This window comes from Dasypus novemcinctus, chromosome 4 (genome assembly GCF_030445035.2).
Source record: "Dasypus novemcinctus isolate mDasNov1 chromosome 4, mDasNov1.1.hap2, whole genome shotgun sequence".
Taxonomy (NCBI): domain Eukaryota; kingdom Metazoa; phylum Chordata; class Mammalia; order Cingulata; family Dasypodidae; genus Dasypus; species Dasypus novemcinctus.
The window spans coordinates 25,272,206-25,284,402 of record NC_080676.1 but is presented as its reverse complement, the minus strand read 5'-3'; the positions used below and the strand labels follow the sequence as shown (position 1 = coordinate 25,284,402).

Genomic DNA, 12,197 nt, shown 5'->3' with positions numbered 1-12,197 from the left:
GTGCATGAAATGCAATATTTGATGTCTTTCAACTTGGTTTGTTCTAAATTGTTCATAGCTCAATATAATTTGCATAATGGATGCTTTGTTTCATCACACGACAGCCATCTACACAGACTGATGTGATTAGAGTCACAGGGTAGTTTACACTGGCGCAAGGAAATAATGTATCATTAGCATCCACTAATAGGCTACATAAGGCATTTCAAGTTAAAGCCTGCCCCTGCCATCATGAAGCTAGCAGAGAGGCACAGTGGCTGGGACCATGGTGAGAAAGAGCCAAGTGGTCAAATTGCACTTGAGACACACATGCTATTTTTAGAGTTGAGAGAGCAGCCTTGGAAGAGAATTACACTGGGTTCCCATAACATTTCTTGGAAGCCCATTCTATTCTATCTATATCTCCACTTGGGTTTCAGAAGATGAGGGGGACTCTGAGTAGAAGTTGCAGAAAATAATTTCTGCCTCTTACTCTCTCTGCCTGGATTGATCAACCCTCTTGTTCAATGTTCTTCTAGATTCCACTTGTGTCTCTCAAGGCCAACGAAGAAAAATTGAATATAAACAGAAATTGCATTAATGCTGATATTTCACAGAATAATATGCTTTTTGAAATGTCTAATTAATAATTCAATATACAAACGTGTAAATGGAGAAATGTGTTTGTGTTTGTCAGACTTGAGGTATTACAGTCTCGTTATTGACATTTGAAGGTGAGTGATGGTGATTTATGTCTATAGTCCTGATAAAATCTGTTACATTTCCAAATTTAGTTCATCATCATTGTTTTAGATTCTTTTACCTTCTTGGCTTTAGAAGAGTTTGGGATCACAAAAGAGGGGTGAGTTTTCAGTATAATGTTTGGGAAATTCTTGGTTAAATTGGTTTCTTTATGAGCAGGACTTCTCAAAGCCTTTAATATAAAAATATATTAAGAGTCTTCAAGAAAGGCATTATCATATGCAGCATTTATCTAAATTACTTACTACAGAATCTTCTTTTGTGTGGGTCATCTGCTAGGAAGAGGGGTTTGTGGATCACAGTTTTGGAAATGCTGATGCCTAGTTTTGTTTTGATTATATCATTTAAAAATTTTTCTAGATTTGTAAAATGAATTAAGAGCTTTGGATTTCTTTTAGTGCTTTGAAAGTTGTTATAATATGCAAATAATGTCTATGTCTTTGAGGTTTCTCTATGGTAAGATGGGCTAGACCACGAAAGCAGTCCTGGTCTTGAGGGTGGATGAGAATTATGTTTTGAGCAACATAACTTTCCTAAGCAACACAATTTTCTCTCTGTTTGACTTCCTAACCGGCAAACCAGCAATTCAGGAAAAGCAGAGGACCAGAGCCTCACGCTGGTGTGAGTGAACGGGGCTCCCTTGTGCCTCCCTTCTTCTTCACGAAGGCCTGCTGAGTTGGGTGGCTTCAGCTGTCTACGTGGAGTGAAGGGTCGGCTAGATTGGAGAAAACACCACTGGCGGCCTGTGCCTGATATTGCTTCCTGCGCTGGGGGAGTGCACGGGGGTTCATATCAGCACCCAGGGGATATGTTAGGACAGGCTCTTTTCCTATTTTGTTGAAGCCATGTTTCCCAGACTTGTCTCTTCTGGGTTCTGTATTTAAAATTTCTTGAGTACCATCTTGTACCACCAAGTTACCTTATACATTCACAGCATAACCTAGTTTTTTGTTCCCATTTGTGCCGTTGTGCCTACTCAAGGGTGTGCTAAAACAGGCCTGACTGTGGTCTGCTCCATGTGGTCATTGATCTGTATTTCTGCTTTGTACTGATTCTTGGTTTACTTTTGAAAAGCTATGCTTCTGCAGAACATCAGCTATTTCATCATCTTTTTCTAATCCTATTTCTCAACAGACTTTGAGGTACAGGAATCAATTCTTTTCCATCTTTGCTTCATAGTCACTAGCTCAGTGCCTTGCACAGGGTAGACACTTAAAAAGCTGGTAGCATGAGTGAGTGATGTCTGTAGATCGGTGCTGTTGTACTTTCGGCATCATCCTCTACATGTCAGTAATAGTTCTCATTTATCGAGTGCCAGGCGTGGTTCCAGAGGCTCACCACAGATTGTTTCTAATTCTTGCAATGATCTTTTAAGATACTATTCGTGGTACCATTTTGCAGATGGGAAAACAGAGACTTAGTCAGCAAAGGTTACATTTCTGTAACCTCATAAACTGGATTCTTAGGTTTCTCTGACTCCAAATGCCATTCCCCCCCTACTAGGCTGGTTTTTAAAAACTTCTTTTATGACATGCTTACATAAGCATATAAACTCTACTGTGGCCAATTTATTCAATAAATGTACATACTAAGTTCCTTCTGTGGTGCCTGTATTCTGCTGGATTCTGTGTGTGTGAATATACAGAAGAAGAATGATAAGCATAATATAATAATAATAATAACAATAATAATAGGAGCTAACACTTATTGAGGGTTTATTAGATGTCAAACACTGTGTTAAGAACTTTACTTGCAATAACTCATTTAATCCTCACAAATTAGGTATTATTATTGTCCTCATTTTGCAGAGACCTAGAGTGAGGCACAGGACTGCTGTGTAACTTGCCCAAGGTGCCACAGAGTTTCTAACAAAGAGGCAGAGCCATTGTTGAAGCCCAGGCCATGTGGCTCCCAAGCCAGGCTCTGCTGAACTGCCTTGTGCATAAATGTAATTCCTTATATCAGTGTGGTTTCAGTGCAATTTGGAAACAAAGCTGACATACATGTTACAGCTATAGAAGTTGATGGCATAATGCACAAACAATTTTGTATGGAATATGTTGCAAACTATACACCAAAGGGATTCAAGATAGGAAAAGATCTTCATGGGTACCACGTGCTATTTTCATGAACTGCAATGTGATTCTATAGCTAATTAAGATCAGTTCAACTTCTTGATTTAACTATTAACTTCTGTTCAGGGCATTTTTATGTCAACTTTTGATTGAAATTCTCCAAATAAAAATCTTCCATCTTGAATGTTTCTGCCATTAGTAATCTCAAAAATACAAGGACCCAGGTCACATATGAACTTGAGAATAGAATATCCTTGGTGAAATGCAATTGGCTCATTTATACATAGTTCTGCCCAAAATAAGCTAACTGGATGGATGGAATTTATTGCATTACTCATGTTCTAAAGGCAGATTTCCCAGTAATAACTTACTCATAAAACTCCACTTTAACAAAAGGCTACTTGATAGCACAGAATAAATGAGAATGCTCTTTGATAGCCAGAGTTTCCCAAACCATAAATATTTCCATCCTTCTAAGTAAGTGAGTCAAAAATATTTATGAGAAACACTGCATTTTTATTTTTATCACCTCTGCAATGGAATGCAGCAATTTCATCATGACCATATTCTCTCTCTCCCCTTACTGTATACTACTGTTGGACTCCTTAGCCTATTGTAAGCAATCCATTAGTGACGGGAACTTTGGCATTCAGAAGGAAATGAAAGGAGAACTATTGTAAGATGTTTTTGAAATTGGTTGTGTTTGAACAATATGTTATCCATGGCTAACCTAAATCTAATCATTAATTTCAGAATAATGTCAATATAGGATAGGGAGTTGGGAGGATGACTGCCTAGTAATTAAATTCATTCACTGGAGGTCTTAAATTTTTTTTTATCTCCCTTGTAGAAAAGTATATTCATTTGGACTGAGAAAATTCTAGATTAGTAACATTTGAGATATGGTGCAAAACTTAACAATTTTAAGCTTGTCTTTTTTTTTTAATAAGGAGGCATATGGGAGTAACTGCTTTAAAAATATCTTTTTAAAGATGCCAAAAGTTAAAAACACTTCCAACATTATACTGTTGATCATGGCTATTGTTTGGTCTCTGTTCCTGGTTAGAATATGCAGAAAGCCAATATTTTATTTTTTATTAATTTTATAAGACTAATGATTTTATTCATTGTATATAACTTTTGCACGCTTTTTATTAAAAAAATCCAAGCAACTCAAAGGTTGACAAAGAAGAAAGTTTAAAAAATGAATTAGAAAAGAAGCTTAGGTCATATTAATGGCTGTGATGAGTTTGAAAAGAATAAGATATGAAATAAATATCAAGTAATATTTATATTTTAATTTTAGAAACATTGCCTTAAAATCTGGTTAACCAACCATCAAATTTCATTAGCAACACAAACATTGCTTAAAATGAAATTTGTAGATGGCTTCATATTAACTGTTAGTTTTAGTTAACGGCACCTATTTTATTACTCTAGTCCACATTTTCTTAAAAAAAAGCAATAATCCTCTCCATTAATAAAAATTCTTATTCATTGATTGTTATTAAGTGCCTGTGAGCTAAATATTTTGTTACTTACAATGGTAGCCAAGACATGGTGGTAGAGACTAGCTAGGTATTCATCAAACATTTTTTCAATTCATCTTGAACACACATGAATTAGATTATATCTCCTGGTTTCCCTTGGTGTTAGGTGCAGACATGGGACTGAGTTCTGGCCAATGGAATGTGGGTAGAATTGACACACGTCATCTCCATAGTTTGCCTAAAAAGTCTCCCAGACATTTCTATGAAGACTTGTTTTCTTTGTTTTCCTTCCAGAAAGATCCAGTGGAAGATCCTTAAACCTCAGGGCTGGGGGGCCACTGGGTGGATGAAACCAAGTTCCCTGAATGCCTGTAAGGGCAGAGGCCACCACTGCCAGCCCACATTGGATTATGACCGGGGTGAAAAGTAAGCCTTCAGTGTTTTGTCACTGAGATGGTAGGGTTGTCTGTTACAGCTCTTATCTTACCCTAAATCAGGGCTGTCCTGTGCATTATGGGATATTTTGCAGCATCTCTGGTCTCTACCCACCAGGTGCCAGTAGCCTATCCCTTCTCCCTCAGTGCAACAATCAAAAATGTCTTTAGACATTGCCAAATATCCAATTAGGGGCAAAACTGCCCTCGTTGAGGACCACTGGCCATACTAATAAATTAATTTTTTTCTCCTTAACAGTTTTATGCAGAGTCCCCTGCTTTTTTTTTAAAAAAGTCTTTATTTGTAGGGCAGTTTGAAATTTATAGAAAAATTGCCCAGAAACTACAATTATTACCATATACCCCTTCTCTCTTCAACTCCCCTGCTATTAACATCATGTACCAGGTGGTACTTTTGTTTCAGTTATGAACAAATATTGATACATTATTACTAGCTAAAGTCATATCTTACAATAGGGTTCCCTCTTTGTGTTACAATGTTCTACGGATTTTGTCAAATGCATGATGTCCTGTCCCCACCACTTCAGTGTCGGTCAGAAGACTTTCATGGCCCTAACATGCCTTGTGCCCCATCTGTTCGCCCCTCCCCTCCCTGCATTTTTATATGAGTTTCTGAAAAATCTATTTGAACGTCAAATGTCTGAAAATTGAAGAATGCATTTAACATGTTAAAAAGAGCTTTGCTGCACGAGAGAACTAAAATGAGGGCTAAATTCCTTAATTACCACTGTATTTAGTCGCAAATTTTGAAGATGGTGTAGGATTTTTACATCTTTTTCAACTTCATAGTTTTCCTTCATAAACCCACACTTGACCAGCTACGTCCAAAGAACTGTAGATTGAAGAATTACCATGGAAGGTACACATAATGACTTTTATCTCTGCCACAACTGTTTTAATTTTCTAAGAACTGTGCTTTTTGTTCCTGTAAAGTACATTGCATTTTTCCATTTCCCACCCATTTTTATGAAAAAGAACACAATATTAGCAAAAACTGAATGAATACTTCTATGTGGATGAAGCTGGTGACACAGCCAAAATGGAACTGGTGGCATTTAAAAGGCTTCACAATGGAATAGTGTAAGATATGATTTTGTCGGATGTACGAAAGTCTGAACTTGACTCTGACACTCCTTAGTTTCCATCCTCTTCCCCTATGCCTCATTTTCCTCCTGTCTTGCTGTATGGTTTGGTTCCCCCTTTTCCAATTAACCCGTGGGTTGGGCAGTATGGTATTTGGCCTGTTTATCTGACTTGGGTCTCAGTCTTCTCAGCTCTCCATACCAGACCCTCTGGGTGGTTCAATCATTTTTCTTTCATCCTTTGCCCCAGATGAACACTTGCCTGGGGAAAGCCTCCCCTGGGGTATGCCTGTTAGGGAGGGACATTCCAGAGAGCTGGAGGCTTTGATAATATAAAGGTAAAGAAGGCAGAACCCTCGCCCACTTAGGAGCTTATAATCCATTGGTATAGGCAAATGCAGACACAGATACTATTTATAAGAAAAGGAGAAAGAGATGGAGACACTGGAGTGCCTATAATTGCAGATGCAGACACAGATACTATTTATAAGAAAAGGAGAAAGAGATGGAGACACTGGAGTGCCTATAATTTGAAAGTAGAAACACCAGGGTAGGAGTATATTAAATCCAATTGGTTAAGTGCATTCTACTGAGCTGGTAGCACACACCTGATGGAGGGCCCAGTGTCTCTTAGTCCTACCTGTGATTGGGGCCCAAGGGAATGTGGCAATTGAAAATCACTTCTTGGACTCTTCGGGAATGGTGAGTTTTGATGAATGGGTGTATTCAATAGCCCAGTCCTTGGCTAAATCATCTTCTGATGTTAGTAGAGCAGCATGGTTAAAAACCAATGACCTTTGGCTAAACCACCTGAGCTAGGATTCCAAATCTGCCATTTACCTCCAGCATGACTTTCAGCATGTAACTGAGACTCCTCCCTCAGTTTTATTATCTGTAAAATTGGGATAACAAACCCTCCCTCCTAGGTGGTTTGAGAATTAAAGAAGTTAATGCAGGCTATGTGCCTAACAATGCCTGGCACCTAGGAGAGCTCTTGGCAAAGGTTATCTCTTATTAACATTTGAGATACCTTACAGAATTCATTTATTCTTTCAGCCAATATACTATAAGCATTAAGAATTTTATGTTTTATACAATAGCTCACATTCATAATGATGGCCCTTTCTTTTGTACCATAACTCAGTTCCAATAAATCACTCTTTTTGCTCTGTCATTATCAAGGGATTAGATTTGTCATTATCATGTGATTTCTAGGGATCCAAAGGCCGCAGAAATCGTTGTAGAGTTCCAGAGAGGCAAGAGCCTCTAATGGACTGTTTCTCTTCTTGTGATTAAAAAAAAAAAAAAATTATAGTCTGTTTTTATAGGTCTAAGATGTTTATTTATTTCTTTTCTACGCTACTCAAATAAGTTTTCAAAATGCTTTAAAACATGTATTTCACATAAAATGGTGCAAAACCCGCAAAGTCCTCTGCTGTTTACATGCCTTTCTTAGACTGTCCTTGGATGTGCGCCATTTTGGTTTCCCTTAACACCCGAGTGTGAAGGCGAAAGCCAGGAGTTTTACGAGATGGGTTAACAGGCCCCAGGGAGCACAGTCAACGGGCACCGTAAAACAATCACACCGCAACCTTCACCACTTCATGATCCCACAGCTTTTTAATGAGCAGCACAGCTTAAGAAGGTTGTGGACAACAAGCATCGTCCTTCTCCTCAGTAATAAAAAAAGCCACATTTTTAGAACATATTTTAAAAAAAGATAAAGGAATTAGAATTACTTACGCCAGAGAAAAGATTGCTAAGGAAGGCTTCAAGTTTATGAAGTGTTATCGTGCAGAGGACAGGCAACAGCTGTTCTCCATCTCCAAAAAACTCGAAACAGAGGGTTAAACTACAGCATGAAGCAATCAGGTTGGGTTAGAAGAGGCATTTCCTGATGGTAGAGAGTGAAATATAGGAAGAAACCTCTTAGATAATATGAAAGAATTTCAAAATAGGAACGATTCCCTTGGCATATTCTCTACATTCGACATCTATAAAAGCCTTATGCTCTTATGAAATGTGAAAGAACTTGTCTACATTCCTTATTATGTATTCCTAACATCCTAAATGGTTGCATATTTATAATGGTGTAGTTTGTTGATATTACCTGTACATGGTATGTAATTTGTGCTTTGTTTTCGAACATCATTCTAGTGATGGAGCCAGGGAAGGTGAAAATAATGCAGACTTTGGAGTCAGTCATCCTTGGGTAGGCTGTTTTTCTTTTACTCTACTATTGGAATCCATTATTTTGAGTCTGGAATTGGCTGTATGATGTTTGGCAGTTGCTTAAGCTCTCTGAGCATTGGTCTTATTTTATAAAGGAAGATAATTAAGAATGAACCAGTCAGTGTAATTGTATCACAAATACAATACCTAGCTCATCGTAGTTAATATATGCTACTTTAAAATGTATTTTAAAATATATGCAAATATATACCTATGCATATATTAAATAGGAGTTTGGTGGGGTTTTTTTGGTAGAAAAAGCTCCAACATATGGGAAACAAAACTTCCTGAACAGATGCATACACACATAGTATCTTACATCACAACCATTGCTCTACAAAAAACTTCACTGCAAGATTAATTTAAAAAGAAAATTAGTATCTGGATATTTTTGAATTAACTTAAACAATTTCTTGGTCAAAAAGAAAATAATTATTAAAATGTCAGAATATTTAGAAATATCACTTATTAAGTCATTATATATCAGAACCCATGGGATATAGCTAAAGCAGTGCTCAGAGGAAAAATACATAATGTTTTCTTAGATCAACAAGAAAAGTGGAATTAAATTCACTAAGCATCACAGTTGAAAAATTAGACAAACAACCAGAAGATAAACCTAAACATAACTAACGGAAAGAACTCATAAAACCAAAACTTAATGAATTGCAAAACTGAAAAGCTAAAAAAATAAATTCTTTCTAAAACTAGTGAACAAATTTTTAGCTAATCTAATCAAGGGAAAAAAGAAGAGAAGCATAATTACACAAAATAAGACGTGAGAATGGGAAAATGAAATGTGAGATATGGAGGAAATGAAAATAATTATGAGACTCTTGTTCAACTTAGAACTTAGATGAAGTGAAATAATTTTTAGAAAAAAATAAATTGCTAAGACCATCCCCAGAAGAGGATAGCCATTTGCTATATTCAGAGACCATTTACTATAAAAGAAATAGATAAAAGTTATTAATTTCTCCCAACCAAAGCATTGCTTTGGGGCCAGATGTGATCAGAGGTATAGGAAAAAAATTAAAAGATATAAAAATTTGAAAGGAGGAGGTAAACTTATCATTGTTTGCATATAATGATTGTATAAATAGAAAATCCAAGAGAATCAGCTGAAAAGTTCCTGTTGATCATAAGCAAGTTTGATAAATTGTCTGTATACAAATTTCACATAAAATATGATGGAAAAAATTTTTAAACAAGGAATAAACTTAAGAAATGTGAAATAACTTTATGAAGAAAATTCTAACATGTGACTGAGGGACACAAAAGAAGGCTTGACTAAATGGAAAGTCATCTCCTGTCCTTGCATGGGTACACTGAATATCGTGTTTCACTTTCGCTAAATCTCTGTACAGGACTCCCCCCTCCTTTTCTGGAGCCAGGTAAAGTGATTTGAAAATTAAGGAGGAAAAATAAACATTCTGGACTTACCAAAACATTCTGAAAACAAGAGCAACAATGGGGAACTAGCCATGTAGCTTTTAAAACACACTATGAAGCTGGAATATTTAAAACAGATTGCTAATAGGATATGAATAGACAGGTTATTGGTAAAAACTAGCAAGTCAAGAAACAGATTAAGTTCTATAACTTGGTAGGGGTTTGAAGTACATAGGTGTATGCATTTGTCAAACTCAGTGATTGCACAGTTAAGGTTTGTGTATTTTATTATATATAAATTAAATCTCGAAAGAAAAAGTCACAAACTCTTGGACTCTGGTTAATGATATGCATACTTACATAGATACATGTAAAAGCAAATGCAGTAAATGTTACAATTTAAGTGGAGAGGTACACATGTATTCCTGGTAAATTCTCTCAACAGTGCTATATGCTTGAAAATTTCATAATAAAATGTTGCAAAATAGGTTCAAATACATATAGAATTTAGAATATACTAAAGATGATACTGGAAATCTGTAGAGGAAAGATGGATCAATCAATAAATTTACACCTAATCAAGGAAAAAACAATTACTATTTGGGCTTTCTTTTTCTCTAATCAAAATGATTTCTTTAGAAAAGAAACCTTACAAGTTTTAGATGTAAACAAGATAATTTTTTATAACTAAGATTTGAGGGGATATACAAATGCCATTTTTTTTCACTATGGAAAATCTGACACCCTTTAAACTATTGTGAGACTCTAAACTGGGGTAGATTTGTTAATATCTACCAACATTTTAAAAACACATACTTTTTTTTTACTCAGTTCCTCTTCTAAGAATCTTACAGATGTACTTACAGGTTTGCACAAAATTGTATGTATAAGGCATTTGCAGCAATGGTTATATAGTAAGTTGTTGAAAACACACTATCCATTGATAGCCAGTAAAGAAGGATTAGGCAGCTGGCTCTACGGAGTGACCTTTCAAATCTTTTTTTTTTTTTTAAGAGGTACTGGGGATTGAACCCCTTCCGTGGGAAGCAGGCCCTCATACCCTGAGCTACAACCTGTGACACCGGGTCTATTTTTAAAGGGAAAAATAAAATTGTAGAGAAGCATGAATGGTATATTATTGTTTGAGTGCTCCTAAAGTATTACCAGCCAAGAATCAGATGTTAATCCTACATTAGTGTGAATGACTCACAGTTGGTGTGTTTCCTCTCCCAGGGGTATTTACATTTTCAGCTATAAATTTAATTACCCATAAAAGGTTTTGTCTCCTGTTAAAGTAGCTTTAGGAAGCAGACAGCAGGTGGAAAGGTCAGGTGTAAGGGACAGGACTGTCCCTGGAAGGAGTCTCCCAGATTCCCAGGTGTCTCCGGTCGTGGGGAGCACCGGGTGGGCGGCACTCTCCCGTTCGCAGGAGCCCTGCAGGGCTGAAGGGCCAGCGACCCGCACCTGTGTTAAAAGGTAGAGGAGGAAGATGCAGTCATCGTACCAAAGCCTGGGATGTGCAGGCCACGGGCAGTTTTGTTCTTCAAGCATTGTGATCATTCACTCCTTTGAGTTAGTTTTTCTTTTAATTGTGACCCTACGAAACAATCATGGACATGTGTGGAGTTCCCATACATCTCCTCTCCGCCAACACACAACATATTACAGGTTATGAGGTAATATCACCAGACTATTACCACTAACTGTGGTCTCTAGTATACATTTGTATAGTTTTTACATAACCCCCTATTGTCAACACGGTCCATCCTTGACATTGATGCAAGAATATTACAGTATTGCTGTTAACTATAGTTCAGAGATTATATTAATTGTATTTTCCCATGTTTCTCCACATCCTTACCACCTTGCAATAGTTATGTACATTTGTTTTAGTTCACAGAAGGGCATTATTGTATTTATACAATTACCTGCAATTCTCATCCACCTGTGGGTTCACTATGTTATTCATTCTCGTTTATTCTCTGGCTTTCTTTCAATTGACGTTTTTGTCCTACACTATCTTTTTCAGCCCAATTCCATTTATAAACCAGCTGCATGAGTTCTATACACTATAAGATGTTATCATCAATTCTATCCATTTGCCCTTTGAGTTTTTAAGTTACTCTTTTCTAACTAAAAGTGTTAGGATTCAGAACAGTTTATTCAGGACTTCTTAGTCATTCATATAGTGCTATTATTTAACTATTTGTCTTCCATGGTTTTCTGCTATTTAACCCTCTATTTATATTTCTCACAGATTGTATGTTGGGGAGGAAGGTTTTCTCAAAATCTATATGCAAAGTTTTGGAAATTTGGAGGCTCCAGGGGACTCAGGAGAACTTGCAACAGTAACAAACTTGCCACCATCTGGAGAGAATTAGCTAGCCTTCCTTAGGCTTCAAAATGTTCTTAAATAAACTTCTGATGCGTAAATTTGGGGCTTCTTTATTTGGGGCACTGGAGTGGAAAAGGGTGTATCTATTTGGGTGGCAAGAGGGAAATACAAGGAGGTCAAATATACAAGGATTGTGTAGTTTTAAGAGCTCTCCAGGTAGAAAAAGTCTTAAGAAAACAGTTTCAGAATATGTTCATAGCTAAATATATTTTTTCAGTATATCCTTTATTGAAATTATCATCTCTGATATCATCCTTTTGCATTTTAAATAATATAGTTCTAAGAAAATGGTCTAAGAACATCCTAGTGTATCTTTTAGGTTAAATTGAATTGTT

The 12,197-nt window shown here is 36.6% G+C and overlaps 1 long non-coding RNA gene across 1 annotated transcript; it reads left to right on the top strand.

Moving 5' to 3' along the window:
- Positions 1-422: 422 nt before the first annotated feature.
- LOC111766639 (uncharacterized) lies at positions 423-11,891 on the top strand. Its single transcript, XR_002798624.2, has 4 exons — positions 423-713; positions 4,601-4,732; positions 8,001-8,055; positions 11,725-11,891. It is a non-coding gene; the product is annotated as an uncharacterized lncRNA (long non-coding RNA).
- The last annotated feature ends 306 nt before the right edge of the window (positions 11,892-12,197 follow it).